Source organism: Heterocephalus glaber, unplaced genomic scaffold, assembly GCF_053883595.1.
Source record: "Heterocephalus glaber isolate CG9 unplaced genomic scaffold, H.glaber_assembly_v1.0 deba00000071, whole genome shotgun sequence".
Taxonomy (NCBI): Eukaryota; Metazoa; Chordata; class Mammalia; order Rodentia; family Bathyergidae; genus Heterocephalus; species Heterocephalus glaber.
This window is the reverse complement of record NW_028258137.1, coordinates 25,708,637-25,724,751: the sequence shown is the minus strand read 5'-3', so window position 1 is coordinate 25,724,751 and position 16,115 is coordinate 25,708,637. Positions and strand designations below refer to the sequence as shown.

The 16,115-nt window shown below is 35.4% G+C and overlaps 1 long non-coding RNA gene across 3 annotated transcripts in view; it reads left to right on the top strand.

Moving 5' to 3' along the window:
• The window catches only part of LOC147830658 (uncharacterized), a 172,457-nt gene that overhangs the window by 37,958 nt on the left and 118,384 nt on the right, over positions 1 to 16,115 (top strand). For all 3 annotated transcript variants that reach the window (XR_015449029.1, XR_015449030.1, XR_015449031.1), the window contains exon 2: positions 306 to 413. This is a non-coding gene — a long non-coding RNA (uncharacterized LOC147830658). The remainder of the gene's footprint in view (positions 1 to 305; positions 414 to 16,115) is intronic.

The following is a 16,115-nucleotide window of genomic DNA, read 5'->3' as shown; positions in this document are numbered from 1 at the left end:
CTTGGTGCCACTCTTAAGAGTGTTTTAATCTGACTGGGGCTGAAGACAGACAAATACTCATGTATTATGTAATGGACTTTGTAAAACATCTGATTTGCTTTTTGCTTACTTCTGGTTACTTTATTGACTACAGTTGCTCCAGTATGAGTTTTTCTGAGTTTCTTTTCTAAATTCTTAAAATATTTTTAAAAATATATCCCTATGACCAGTAGCATTTTTTTCCTGGTTAATATTACTAATCTCTATGGTTTCTATGATAGACTCTGTGCTGCTGACTCTCAAATATTTATTTCTCATTCCCTAAGTGACAGATATGTATTTCCAAGAGCCTCCTGAATTCATCAACTTGAGAATACTTCAGAATATTTTATCTTCTCCCAGTGGTGAAGGTGCTTTCTATAATCTCAATTTTGGTGAGTAGAATCACTCTCCATTTATTTTCTTTAAGTGTTACTTATAAAAACTTTTATGCATTCCTATTTTACCTCCAAATTCTATGTAATCTCTCTAAAATAATCATTTTCATACTTAATATGTATTAAACCTACTTGTGATAGCTGTATTCTCTAATTCTCTCCCCTTCTGCCAAGATATTTATTCATTTGATAGGGGGACCCAGAATACATATTTTTATCAAGTTTTTCAGGTGATTTTGATGTAAGTTTTCTATGAACTGTAGCGTGAAAAAATGACAGATCATAAAATTATTGAAAAAAAAGCTCATGAGTTTTAAAACTTGTATCCCTAAACTTTAGGAAAAATTTTGATATATAGTAAATGATTAAAAACTCAAAAAATATTAATGGATCCTAATGTCAACAAATTTAGATATGTCATTAACTTGGCCTCTTCCATCATTAAATCTGACACAATTTTAATCTGCTGAAAAGTAATCTATTCAACTTAATAGTATTTCTGAGTGATGTCTAAATATCTGTGTTGATAAATATTATCCTATGTTTTATTTATGACACAAAAATCATAAAATTTAAAGAACTGGCATATTATTGTTTATCAGACTTCACTTTTACTTTAAAAAACATATTCCATATCAACAGTGTCTCCTACAGACAATTCCCAAATTTCCACAGGAACTATTTCTATAAAAAATGAATCTGCATGTGTCATATCCTTTTCAAAAATGTTTTGTAGGCTCCCCATTTTCTATCGATCATCAATCCTAAATGGCAATCTCTTTTATAACGAGATGCTTTCTTGTATACTTCTTTGTAATATCTTACCCTTTCTACATTTTAAAAAGCATGATAGATCCACTGATCTATGGATAACATCTCTACACCAAGATCCAGTTGAATGGTACCTTCTTGCCATGGGCAGAGCCTGAGGATGGCCCTTTGTCTCCTCCCTACTCCCTTTCCCCTCCATAGATTAGTCTGTGTCTGACTAATATTGTAGACCCTGGATGGCACAGCCCTGGGAGACAGTTACCTCGTATCCTTCCCTGTTCCCTTTCTGAGCATCCCCTGATTACAAATCAGTCACTCTAAATTCTACCTAGGCCACTTAGGCCACGTACTATAGCACTATTTGCTCCATCTTCTCTTCCTGTTTGCCTTCCACTATAAATAACGAGTGTGTTATTAGCTCCCGACAACCTATGGTTCCACCTGGTCCCAACTTTCAAGGATAATCTTGATATGTATTATTCTGTCTTGATTTCTTCGTCTTTTCTTTGTCTCCCACCACTCTCTTGGCTTCAGACCCTATGCTCTCCGGGTCACTGTACCTTCTCAGTGAGGCTGTGAACCCCTTCCAAGCAAAGCTATATGCTTCATCCCGTGGAACTTCAGCTTTCTTTACATATCATATAGTGTCATCAGGTTTTACTCTATTGTTGCTATTTTCACACTCTGTTTACAAATCTGGCAGCTATAATTCCCAGAGCTACTAAACATCTTGGTAGCAGCCAGAAATATAAATCAAGTTCATGAATCAAACACTGGAAGATTACAGATGTAGCATTGTTTCTGAAAAACCTGGTTCTGGTGTATGAGAACTGCCCACCAAGTTTTAAAGAGGCTGAAAACACCAAAGAAAGAAGTACACAGCTCAAGATCACAAGAAGCACAATTTATTGGGGACTTAGAGAGGAAGCATGCCTTATGTGGCAGAAAGAAAAGTGGATCCCCACAATATAAGGCAGGAGGAAGAGGTATCAATGATAAGATAAAAAAGGTGGGCCACAGACACCCAGAATGGACTTTCACAGAAACAGTATTAACATGTGCGATATCATTTAAGAAACAGTCCAGGCATCAGTGTTTTGGCTGTAGTTGTCTGCTTTCCCTTTGGTGAGACACAATACCTGACTCCTACAATTTAAAAGAGGAAAGATTTAATTCAGCTTCCAGTTTCAGATTTGTTTCATGATTGGTTGGCTCCATGGTAGAAACTTCATGGTCATTCATGCCAGGCAGGAAGTAGAGCAGAGGAATGGTGACATAGAGGATCAATATACTGTTTCCAAAATCATACCTCCGTGACCTACCCAGTCAGACCCAGGAGTGTGCTCTACTAATTTTTCAGGTGCTTCTTAATCCAATGCAGGTGATATATCAAGATTAACAGTCACACTGTGACACCATGCTGGGATCACTATCTTAATGGCTTTCTTTGTCCTATAGGGCTTGGGAGGTGTGCCAGGGCAACTAATCTGATGGGAAAAAAGAGTTACAACCCAAATGGCTGTAGTCAAATTAAGGTGTATCCCTACAATAACAAAATGGAAATGTGTAATATAATGGTGGCTCATGATAGATTAAGTCACCAATATTCCATAGAATGGTTGATGAAGACTTTTCTAAAAGAAATTTTGCTAGGCTCACAGAAACAAAGGCGTCCTTTACACAGTATTTTCAGTGTATTTTAAATGGCAATCTTCAGTGTTACACACAATGGTTTTAATGTTCTAAACCCAGCTGCCTCTCCAATTTCTTCTGTTTCTTCTCTTTTTATCTCATTCTATACTGTGGCCATAATAAACTGCTTACCAGCATCTAAATCAAATGCGATAATCATTGTTATGTTTAGCAACCCCCACTCGCCTCACCCTTTATCCTTTTTGATACTTTTGGAAGGCTGTTCAGTTTTCAGTTCCCTAGGTGCCCTTTGTGAGTGGTCTCCCTGCTTCTTGGTCTTCCGTGGAGCCTGTTCTTAATATTTCTATCTGATCCCATGTCTGAAGCCATCATTTCACTCTTTACATGAATGATTATTTCTTCTACAACAAGCTGAGTTTCATTAAAGGAAGTAAAGTCATATGAGCTATATATACTCTATAACCTCTGCAGACATCAATAAAGTAATTAATGATGAATCGATTAAGCAACTGATAATAACTAAGTATGATTGACAGAATATGTTAATATGTTCAATATGTAAATTATTAAATATTATGGATCTTTCCAGCCAAGAATAGAGTGAGGCTTTATAAATGCTTCTCCTCCCCTACTTATGAACACAAAACAATCTGCTCCTGGAGCTTTTCATTTAAGCTTACTTTTATTTAAAACATTTGTATTAGTACATTTATGCAGTACATAATGATTATATTCTTCAAGGGGAGTTGGTACATGTATATAAGACATATTAATTTTTTTTCCTTCCTTCCCTGCCCCTCCACCCTGCCTTGTTTCCCTTCCCATTTGAACATTTTCTTCCCACCTTCCAATATCTGTTATCCATATTGGTCCTTATTTGTGCTTTTGGGTTCTCACAGAAGAGAAACAATGTGATATTTAAACTTGTATGCCCAATTTATTTTACTTAAAAGTATGGTCACAAATTGTATCCATTTACCTGAAAATATCTCAAGCCTATCCTTCTTTGTGTAGTACTCCGTTGTATAAAAAAACAAATTTTATTTATCCACATTTTATTTATTTATTTATTTTTATCCATTCTTCTGTTGATGGGCATCTGGGCTGTTTCCAAGATGCAGTTATTACAAATTGTTCTGCTACTGGATCTCTAACTTCATGGTTAAGTTAACTTTTTACAAAAAGATGAGATAGTCTGCTTCACTAAGTCTCTTACAGAAGGTGTGAAAAAAATTCTATAAAACTATCAGAAGTTAAAGAGACTTGATTTTTCTTTTCTGATTTTCTTTTCCCCATCCTTCCTCTTTTCTTCCTTCCTCTAGATAACAATTAATATATCTCTATTTTAATAGTAAAATAAAAATCTTAGGTAGATTGAAATCAGAATTTGTGTCTTCTTTTTTTCCATTAAAGAATTATTTTCCTGCTTTTTGTTTTTTGAGACAGGGTCTTATTATATGGTTGAGGCTAACATTGAACTCACAGCATAGAGCAGGCTGGTCTCAAGCTCAGAGGAGTTCTGCCCTGGCCTCCTTCCTGAGTGCATCCACCACCGCCCTTTAAGTACACAAAATTTTATTGAGGAGAAACTCAACGGTATGTGCAGCTCCCAGAAGTAGGGGAGTACCATGTGTATGGGAACAGATGAATATTTTAACATCTCTAATACTGCACAGACCACGTCTGGTTGTTTAAATTAATTAATTTAAATAAAATAAAAAATCTAGTCTCTTACTCGTACTAGGTACATGTCAGGTGTTCAATACACAAATCCGGCTAATGGTTCCCACTTTGTAGAGTTCATAATGCACAGAACTAGGTTTTGAATATCACTGTTTTTGGTAAGTTTCATTCGACTTCCTCCTTCTTTCCTCATTCACACTGGGTTACGTCTCTTTGTGCTCTATTTTCTTTTTTTCCCGGTACCAGAGATCGAACTCAGTACCTCGTGCTTGTGAGGCAGATGAGCTGCCACTGAGCTAAATTCCCGGCCCTTGTCTTCTATTTTCATGAGGCCCTCTTCCTTTGTTTCAAATTCTTCCCACAATTTATAAATGCACATTGATTATTAATAACCAAGCCTTCCCTGCTGTATGCTCCATTAGCAAAGAGATTCAGTAAGTACTTCAATGAATTAATGGGTGGATGATAGACGGTATAGCATGGGAAAAGTCAGTGAAGTTCCTGCAGGGTTGCGGCAGTTATAGCATAATTTACATAAGGATGAGGTAAAATAGCTTTTTTCCAAACAAAACCGTTCATACTTTTTCTTTTTAAAATTTCTTTCTATGTTATTATAATTCTCAACCATATATCTTGTACGAATTAATGACATCCACCGAAAATGCTATCACCTTTTCATTTTTTATTTTTAATTTTATTGGTACAATTTCAATATGCATAATGATCACATTTATCATAGGGAATTTGTACATTGACATAATGTATCCTGATTTTCTTTTTTCCCCTTTCCCCTCCCCTCCCTTCAACCCCCCTTCCCCTTCCTTATTTACAAAAATCCCATTCTTACTTACGGTCATGCTTATTGTCCTGCACCACACTCAACTATGATGGCAAGTCTTTTCTAGTCATGCCATTTTGGCATCATATTTAACCATTTTCTTGACATGTGTGTATTTATGTGTGTGTGTGTGTGTGTGTGTGTGCAACTACTTTCTTCTCTATATAGGTATAGTTTCCTTCAGTAGCACTTACAAATGGTATGAAATCTTGTTAGGAATCCCTGAGATTAGAGAAAATACTTCAAAGGATACACTTGAAAATGCTTATCTAATATACCTTAAAGATAATCATATAAAAATCCTACCTATGATTCAAACTACATTTATTATATTCCCTAATAAAGCAATAATTTTTCTTTTGTCTCAACTACAGAGTGTTTATCGTTTTTAACTTTCAGATGTGACATGATTATTTGAATTTTTGAAGTTATAAAGTTACAGCAAACTCCTCAGAATGATTTATTTCAGCCTTTAAAAAAGAAGAAGAAGAAAAGAAAACCCTACAGGTTGGACATACTATATTCCAGTTGGTTAGCAGTAGGCTGCTCCTTTTTATATTTTATAAAATGTAATAGATAGGAAAGCATTTGCCCACTAGTAAAACAATGATGAGAAATTCATTTGTCCAAAGGCAAATATGCTACTCTTTAAAAATGAAATGCAATCAGTGATTATCATCCTTTTGTAAATAATAGTTTCATTAATATAAGCATCCTTTATCAATGTTTGCCTTAGAGCTCACTTCTTGGATCTATCAAATATCATGGTTCCAGAGCCATCTAATATGTTATTTGAGCCATTTTTCTAGTAAACTTCTGTTTATCATCTAATTTTTGCATTGCTCAGTTTCCATAATATTGAACAATATGAAGAATATAAGGCAGAATTATTAAGGTATGTACAGTAAGTGAAATGCAAGCTGTCACACAGATGACATTTTACTACAGACATCAAAAGCATGTGCTTGGAATTCACCACATACAGTGTGATTCAGATAGCTAAGGGGATGAATCCCAGGTAAAAAATGTTTTTCTAGTGAGATATTAAAGGAAGAAAAGGTTAACATTTTTCTTACTAGTGGATATAAAAACTATCACAAAGCAGTCTTTCTCCTCTTGCCATCTTTTTTGGTGTATTATAGGATAAAACACTTAAAAATGAATGGGTTACAAATTAGACATGTATTGTGCCCTTCTCAGTGTTAAGTACTTATGAAGAACCTGATCCTTTAAGAAACAATCTACATAATGAGGTAGAATTTCTTTGTTCTGTAAAATAGGAGATGAATTGCAATTTTGATGACCCCGCAAAATAATGGTTAATTGTAACCACATTTTTATTTTCTGAAGCAAAATAGTGACCCTATGTCTTTGATCCTAACTCCTTTTTCTCAGCACAGGGCTTGTAATAAGACATTGTTTTCTTTTAATTTGAAGTTAAGGTACGAAAATCATAAAGAAATAATGAACATGAAATTACTTTTATTTTTAAATAAATTGTCCTCTAGGGAGTTCTATTATCTGAGGAAAAGAGAGGCTAGTGAAGTCAGAAATAAACAAATGTGAAACATGACTTCAAGTTTAGGTAAGAAGAGGGAGTTTTGATAGAAAAACTTAAGAGCACTGTTATTATTTTCCTTGATGGTTCAGACAAGTCATAAATGTCTTACTTCAATATTTCAATAGTGGCAGGTGCCTATAGAGAAAGAAAACCTGTGCCAGGCAATCTTGTGTAATGAAGAATAGGTTATATTTCTCTATCTTCCTTCTGTTACACATGCATAAGGAAAATTTAACAACAATTATAGTGAGAATAACAACAGAATGATGGAGGAGATTCTGAGTGACTCAGATGAGTGTGTGATTAAATCTGTCTGGATGTCAGGCAACATTCACAAAGAGCCCTCCCTTATCCATGGGGAATAACTTTGAAGGATCCTGGTAGATGTTTGCAACCATGGGTAGCGCTAAACCTGATTGGTCTACTTTGCTTTCCATTGCTGTAACAAAATAACTGAGACAATCAACTTAAAACTAGGAAAAGTTTGTTTCACTCATGGTTTTGAAAATTTCAGTCCATGGTTGGTTGACCTTTGTGTTGGGACTTGCGGGGAGGCAGCACATTATGGCAGAGAGCAAGTACAAAGCAATGTAATCATCTCATGGCAGCCTGGAAGCAAAGAGAGAGTGAGAAAGAGTCCAGCTTTGCAGAGTCTCCTGTGGTACATCCTCAGTTACCTACAACCTCTCGGTAGCCCCAAGTCCTTAGAGTTTTTTTCCATTTTCTGAAAGCCCCAAGTTGAAGACCAAGCCTTTTATACGTTCCAGATCCATATGTATTATGTTTCTCCTATACATACCTGGTTATGATAAAGCTTACTTTATTTATACATTAGGCCAGTAATTAAAAAATTAAAAAAATAAATAAAATTAGGCCAGTAAGATATTAACAACAATAGCTAATACTAAAATTAAAAATTATAAAAATAAACAATATTAAAGGTTAAATGAATGTGGTCTCCTCCCTCCTCAAAATATCTTAATTCTTTATTGTACTATTATTTAATGTCAGTAAGTAAAAAAAATGGCTGAGGGGACTACTGTAATAAGGATTATTGGTATTAATGGAAGAACTAATAAGCTACATTTGTATGCCTATATATTGTGACAGTGATTATGGTTTGTTTTATTTCACTAATACGTAATAGAAAGACAGTTCTAGACACATATGACCTTAGTCTTTGAGAACATTCAAATGCAATTCAATCAATATAATCTGTGCATTTTTTGTGTTCAATAAGAATAAATGCTAAAACTTACAAAAAATCCTGTTTTTGTGTTTTGATAACATGTCACCTATTGTATGGAGGAGTTGACTTGTCACTGCAGAAGTCCTTAATTCTAATAAGTGGGAAATTTTCAGGGTAGCATAACAGAGAGGTAATAACAAAGCATTGCTTGGTTGTAAGCAGACAATTAAAGCTATGATGTACCTATAAAGACCATTTAATTAATTCAGCCGACAGCTGCCTTAGCACCAGTGAAAATTAAGCCAAGTTTGACCAAGAACTCAAAGCATAATTTAATTAGTAAACTATTGAAAATCAATGGGGGGAAAAGGACTTTCTGTGTACTCATTTTTAAATATTCATGCTATTGAACCATTTCCACTAAATGCATAAATGACAACATAATATTCAACTGTAACAGTTGGTGGAAGCCATTTTAAGTAGCAGTTTAACAAACAGAGATGAATTTTAATTTGCAATGCCAGTTGAGCTGTAATAAAAACTAGTATTCCAGCTGTGAAAAAAAAATACCACACAGCTTGGTTTAGAGTTATTTACTGTTTTTTTTTTTAATTTTAAGTTTTTTTACACTTTACACTGCAATGAGAGCATCTTGTTTCTATCCACACCAGAAGTGTGTTAAGTCAAAAAATATGATTTAGGAAATGAGAAAGGCATGTCTCTTTAGGGAAATAAAAATATCTTTGTTGTATTAGATTACAATATTTAATATAGTATGAGTTAACTTAGCAAGCTAAATGTGTTGTGGTTTTTGCACTATTTCAGAAATTATGAAGATTATTTTTGAACAAATGGAAAGTCTGGACTGGCATTTTTGAAATTAATAGAAAATAAATATTTTAAAATGTTGCAGCTTACAAAACTATACCATGAAGCTCCCTTCCTGGATTAATGTTTTGTTTAAAAATATCAGGTTATCATTTATCAGGCAGGCAGGGTAGAAAAATCTACTTATGTCCTCCACTGTCCACCACTGAATAATTCCAAATATAGAAATTTCTATAGATCTACCATCATATTCCTCTAATGATAGTCTCACTTGTAAATAAAAAGTAAATCTGAACACACGAGTATAGGTTTCCAGTTTGCAATTTTATTGTATTATAATTTTTTAAATTATGCCACCAGTTACAAGTAGTTCCTCATTGGACTATGTGGATTAACTGATATCATTCCATTTTTAAAAGTGGAGGTAAAGAAAGGAACCATGACAAGAAAAAAGAAAGGGATTAACATCACCATTGGGAGAATCTCTTCTTTGTCTCCTGAGCATGTTGGGGTGTAAGGAAGATATTTTTTGATAATGCTGGGGAGACCGTTGGGACCCTGGACAAAAAGTAGATAGGCAAAGTGGGCAACACAGTGCATTATATCAGGAAGGATTCCCATGAGCCAAGGGTGGAGCTACAGAAATGAGGGGTGAGGTGGAAAGAAAGCAGACAGAAAAAGAAGGGGAGTGGTGGTGTAGGTGAAGAGCTAGGATTTAAAATGAGCTAGGGACAGAGAGATATATTAGGCAGAGATAGACAAAGTGAATTGAAGGAAAACAGTTGACAGAATGCAATATTTAGATAGTTTTTCTTTATTACAATGTGTAATAAATAGCTCTACTTACTCAGGAAATCTTTACTGCAATTGTATATTAGTCAACACTACTTTTCTACCTTTGAAATTGAAACTGTCGTCTTTGGATATGAAAATACCCATCACCTGTTCTAAGGAAGATCCAGTGGAGGGGAGTGGTCAACCAAGTTACTGAAATTCTATTTAAATTATATATATGCTGTTCTAGAGATACAAACATTACCTTTCTTTATGTAGCAGAATATATGAAGTTTTGATAATGATTTAGCCAGATAATCTCAACTATATAGTGCCTGGACTTAGTCCAATGAACAAAAATGTACGAAGACAATTTATTATATTTCCTTTTGACATTTGTGTCTTGCGCAGGAAGGTAGCAAAATAAGTGTTGAAGGAATAGGTCTACAAATTAATTCTCTCAAAGCATGCAGTTTCTGCTCTTGTTTACTATTATTATTATCACATCATTTTTCTCGTAAGGTATTTTTGCACCTTCTGTGTGCTCAGATTTATAAACATGACTTCTTCTCTTTTACTGGCTTAAAAATCAGATATGGTAGCAGTGTCACTATCACTGCATTTTGGCTCGCTTAACTCCTCGGCACAGTTTCGCTGAAGTCTCCATGGAGAGCACAGCCGTGCGACAAAAGCTGTAATGTCCTGTAATGAAATCTAATGAAAAATCTCTGGGCTGGATTAGATGGTGATCTGATGTGAGGCCAAGCAAAAGAAAACACTCAGGAGCAGGCTGGGGAGTCAGAATTTTGCTCTGTAGAAGAGGAGGCAGGCGCAGTGAGCCACGGAAGGCAGAATACGAAGCACCAGCACTGTTACCTGCCCTTTTTAAACCTCCCTAGAGGCTGATTGTGAAAGCTCCCTGCTTCTAGAGAGATGCTGTGGCAGCTGCTACAGAACTCACAACAGGATGTGTGGTCTGACAGACGTGAGGGCGCTTATGTGGACAGTGTCTCTGAGGATCTGAAACATCAGCTGCCATGTCACAGAGCAGTCGTGGCAAACCTGTGGCACGCGTGGGCACGTGAGCCCGGTGCCCCCCGCCACAGCCGAGCTTTAGATACTTTTTTAAATTTTCCTAAACAACAGTAAAGGGAAGAGAGAAATCTTAGTAGAGAGGGAAATTAAAGAGAGATTTTGGAAAACGTCAAATGAAAAAATTCAAAGGATAACAGTGAACTTCATTGCAGGTTTCTGGAAGTCTCTTCCCTTTGAAATTCTCAGGGAACACACTGCACAAGAAAGCAGTTATACGAATTTGCAAACCTAATGTAATCTCATCATTCTTGGAGTCTGAGACAGGAAGATTACAAGTTTGAGCCCAGCCTGGGCAACTTAGTACTTTAATGAGAGCTTGTTTCAAACTAAAATGTAAAAATAAAAAGGACTGTGATTGTAGCTCAGTGCAAAGGCCCTGAGTTCAATGCTCAGTCCTAAAATAAATAAATAAATAAATAAATAAATAAATAAATAAATAAATAAAATTTACAATGTAGGGCCAGGTGTGGTGGCACATCTTTATAAGTCCACCACTCTTAGGAGGTTGAGGCAGGAGTACTGACAACTCTAGAGTACATAGTGAGTTCAAGACTAGCTTGGACTACATAACAAGTCCCTGTCTCAAACAAGTAAAAGTAAATAAAATAAATTTACAGTACAAATCATTTAACTAAGCTAAACAAATATGTCTTTTTTTTAGTACTGGGGATCAAACTTGGGACTTTGTGCTTGCAAGGCAGGTGGCAGAACCACTGAGCTAAATTCCCGGCCCAACAAATACGTCTTTTAAAGATTTGGGGCAACTCATTCCCAATATAAGAATAAAACAAACAAACAAAAAATAGTGAGAATATTGGTTGGTGAATGGATGATCAAGCAAAGACATTGGAAGCATTTCTTGATTCATTTTATTCATTTGATCGGAATTTATTTATTTTACAATATGAACATGAACCTATTCTAGGGATTGTTGGGGATATCTAAGAAGTAGAAATTTGACTGAGTCCCAGTGTATGCACAGTTTTACTTTGATACCAGTTGTACACTAATACTAAAATGAGAAAGGCAGCCCATTATCTGTAGCAACACATACATACTTGGCTTCTACTCCCATTTATTCCCAGCTTTCTATTTCAGTGACTAATTGCAAGTCACTAAATATCCTTTGCCTAAGTTTTTCATCTACCTGGAGGTTGAGGCAGAAAAATCACAAGTTTGAGGAGAGCCTGGGAAACCTAGCGGTTTAGTGAGACCTTGACTCCCCCCCACCAAAAAAAAAAATCTATGTTATAGAAATGCAAAAAGTCATTCAAAGAAGGCTGGGAGCAAACAACGCATAAAGTTCCTGGTGGTTAGTAGTTATTAGTGGGTATTAGTGATTGATAGTTTAAAAAAAATAAGTTCTAACATTTGTAAGTTAATAAATTAAAAATTTTTCTCATACAGTAAATATTTTAACATGTTTGTAGTAAGGAACAAATTCAATGTTTTAATAAAGTAATTAGGGAAATTTAAATAAAGAAAAATACCTTATAATATGAAGTATTGGGGGGGGACTGCGATTGAACTCAGGGATACTGTACCGCTGAGCTACACTTCAGCCAATTTGAAATAATTTTTGAAAAACAAAAGTAACAACAATCATTGTTATTTGGTACTAGACACACTGGTTTGAGTCCTAGCTGCACATTCATATCTTATAGAGTAAATAACAGCAGTTCCCACCTCATGAAGCTACGTGGATCATTCTTGTAAGATGTTCAAGGCTGTGTCTGGCACACAGTGAGCGGTCTGTGAGAGCAAACCCTGGTTAATATCATCATTCTGACAGCTCACTCAGTTACCTGCCTTGTAGTTTCCTCAGGGAAATCTCTTGGCATCAGCCTAGGTCAGTTTCCTCTATTAAGTGCTTCCTTTCCCCGCAATTATCACAATTCAATATTCAAAGAAATTAAGAAAATATATTCATTTAAACATTAATTTTACACTTGGGTCTCCTAGGATCCTGGAAGCTCCCTGAGGGCGGGTCTCATGTTCTTGATCATCAGCAATAACTCTCAGAGCCTCTAGCATTTGGTAAGCACTCAGATGTGTATTCAGTAATGGAATAAATGGGAAGAGAAAGGTAAATGGCTTTCTCCAAGGGTTATTTTTAAATAGGTAGTTTTGCTTTAATTTTTTTTTTCTCCATCATAGGCATTTTCCTATTCAAAATATGTGTGTAACCCAGCAAGTGAGGCAGTGCAGAATATTTCATTAGCAGGCTGAGGAGGAGAGAAGAAGGCATTTACATGTAAATGTATGCTTTATTCAGCCCTTGATGGAGAAAACCCAAAAGGCTCTGCCGGTTTCCTCAGACAGTAATTGGAAACCTAATTCAGATGGGTTAATTGTAGGGTAGTGGTGATGCATGCTGCCCTCTGCAAAACAGCAGAGACTGACTAACTGCCTCCACTGGACGCAGAATAAAACTGTGCCTCAGCACCCACCTCCTCTGGTGTTGGCATGTCACTAGTCAAGGGTAACTTGTAAGAAATGGGAACATTCTCTAGATACAAAAATAAACCACTTCCAACCCATTAGATGATTTTACTAAGAGCAACTTAGGCTGTATCACAGGTTCTAATTGAGACTTTTGAAATTCCATGCCAGATCTTTTCACTTTGGGGTACGAGTTAGGTCTGCCTTTTCTCCACTGCCTATGCCTTATCTCCTATGCAAGATCCTGGCTTCAAATTCTCATAGCAGAGCTTACTAACAGTGTGATTTGGGGCACACTTTCTAACCTCTCAAAACTTCAATTTACACTTCTGAAAATCAGGGATAAAGATATCAATTGATTCACAGTGTTAAAAGATTAGATAAGATGATCCCTGTGAATAGTCTGGAGTCTGAATGTGGGAAATACTCAGAAAATGTAAGAGCTCTCTTCTTCAAACTGGTTGGCAGTTTCTTATAAAGTTAAACATACTTCTACCTATGGTATAGCATTTCTGATTCTAGGATTTTACTCAAAATCCATAAAAATGCATGCCTATACAATACATTTATGTAAGAAAGTACATAAAGGATAAAAACTGGACAGAGAAGAGTAGCCACACTTATCGATCAATTGGTGAATGGATAAGAAACTATCCTTTTATCTACTGGATGGAATAGTACTCACAACTAAAAAAGATTGAGTTATAGATACGGGAAACAATTGGGACAAAACTCTAGAACATTATTTTTGGAAACCAGGTACAAAAGATTACATACTATATCATTTCTTTATTTCTGAATTTACAGAAAAAGCAAAAGTAATTTATGGGGATTGACATAAAAACCAGCGAGTGCTTATAGGGTGCAGATCAACTGCAAGGAGACCAGAAGAGCTGCTGTAGGATCAATGAAAGATGAAGAAACAGGTTCATACTGGATAGGCAGTTTTCCATGGTCACACAGCTAGAACACAGGTCGACAGTGTTAACTTATGTTGGTCAGACTCAAGGTTTAACTGTTACAGAAACATTCACCCATGGTTGCTGGTAAGTCAGATATTGGTTTTGACTGAGCTCTGTGAGTATTTTTTAATTTTTTAAAGAAGAATTGAAAAGACAGATCCCTATAAATAAGACATAGAGTTGAGGAATTTTGGAGATTTTTATAGAGAAGAGGGAGGTAATGACTTTGAATTTAAAAGGGAATTTGCTTTATAATTTTTTTCTAAAAGGCTCTATTCAATTTTAGCATAAAATTATCCAATTTTAACATTGAAGTAAAAAATATTTGACAATGTTGCCACTTATTTCTTTACCCTATTCAGTCACCAGTCTCGTCAAGCCTATCAGTGGCAAGTGTCTCGTACTCAAAACATGGAAGGTAGAAGAGCAAGATGGTAGTTTTGCCACTTTGAAAAATGTTATTATACATTTTTACACATTTTAATTTGAAGAAGTCAGTCTTTGGAAATTGAAAAGATATTACCAGATATCCAGGCATACAACAAGAGAGGTGTTACTACGTTTATTGTCCAGATGAATAATCAGAGAAGCATCCATGGCCTCATAGCTAAAGTGGAGTCAGACTCAAACCTCTGTGTTTCTGATTTCATGGTCCATGAGTCACTTAAAGTCAGGGAGCATCTTTCACTTTTTTTTGTTTGTTTATTTTTGTTGCTGCTATTGTTTTGATAGAACTGGAGATTGAACCCAGGGGAATGCTACAACTGAGTTAAGCCTCCATCTCTTTTTTAAAAAATTAATTAATTAATTAATTATTTTGAGACATGGAGTCAATAATTTTCTGGCCTTGAATTTGCATTCTCTTGCCTCAGCCTCCTAAGTAGTTGGCATTACAAATGTGCACCACCACACCTGGCTCTTTTTAATTCTTTGTTAAAGAATAAAGAAATGAAAATATTTTGGGGTTATGTGGGCATGTGCGTGTGCATGTGCATTTGTGTGAGTGTGTTTGTGTGTGGTGTATTAGCCTGTAGTTTCTCTTTATTTGTGTGGTTGTGGTTGTGTAACTCTAGTAGTAGACATTTGCAAACTTAGTACTCCTAATGTACTTTACAATTTCCAATGAAAATACTACCCAGATTTAATTACAAAAAGGCTCCATGTGAATTTACAGAAGAAATATTCAGAGATCACATACGTCGTGCCCTCTAGTGTGGTGTGGACAGGATGATTACAGAATGTAGAAGTCTATCAAGTTTTGCAAAAGACTAAGTCAAACTAGCTTCTGTAACCATGTTATTGAAGTCTATATATTTAAGCTCCATAGACATTTAGGAATTTTTTCCTACTGATTTCTTATTTTCAACATTACCTAATCCTAATAGTTGCATGAAGCCATCATCTCATATTAAGTAAACTCATTTCCAGTCTTCAGAGAAGAAAAATAATAAAGCTTCAGCTACATTATGCAAATGGCTTATCTAGCATATTTAGAATAAACACAAAATAGTTCTGATATTCTTTTCATAATTTCATGCCAATATAATAAGGATTAGTACATGAACACTAGAATATAATACAGTGAGAAATTATAATCAGTTTCATGTTTGCAGCAAATAAACCTTTGAAAATAAGTTAAAATGCTCTCTTAAATATCCTGGTAACTGGAGTGGGTGAGCATTTTTCTCCTTGAAGTTATTCTGTTGAGAAGCTAACAATTATGTTGCAGATATAGGGAGATCTAAGGCAACAAAGTTAAAGAATGAGAAAAGGGCTCATATCTTTTATGTTTTATATATATATATATATATATATATATATATATATATATATATTTTTTTTTTTTTTTTGGTACCAGGGATCGAACTCAGGTCCTTCCGCTTGTGAGGCAGGTGGCAGAACC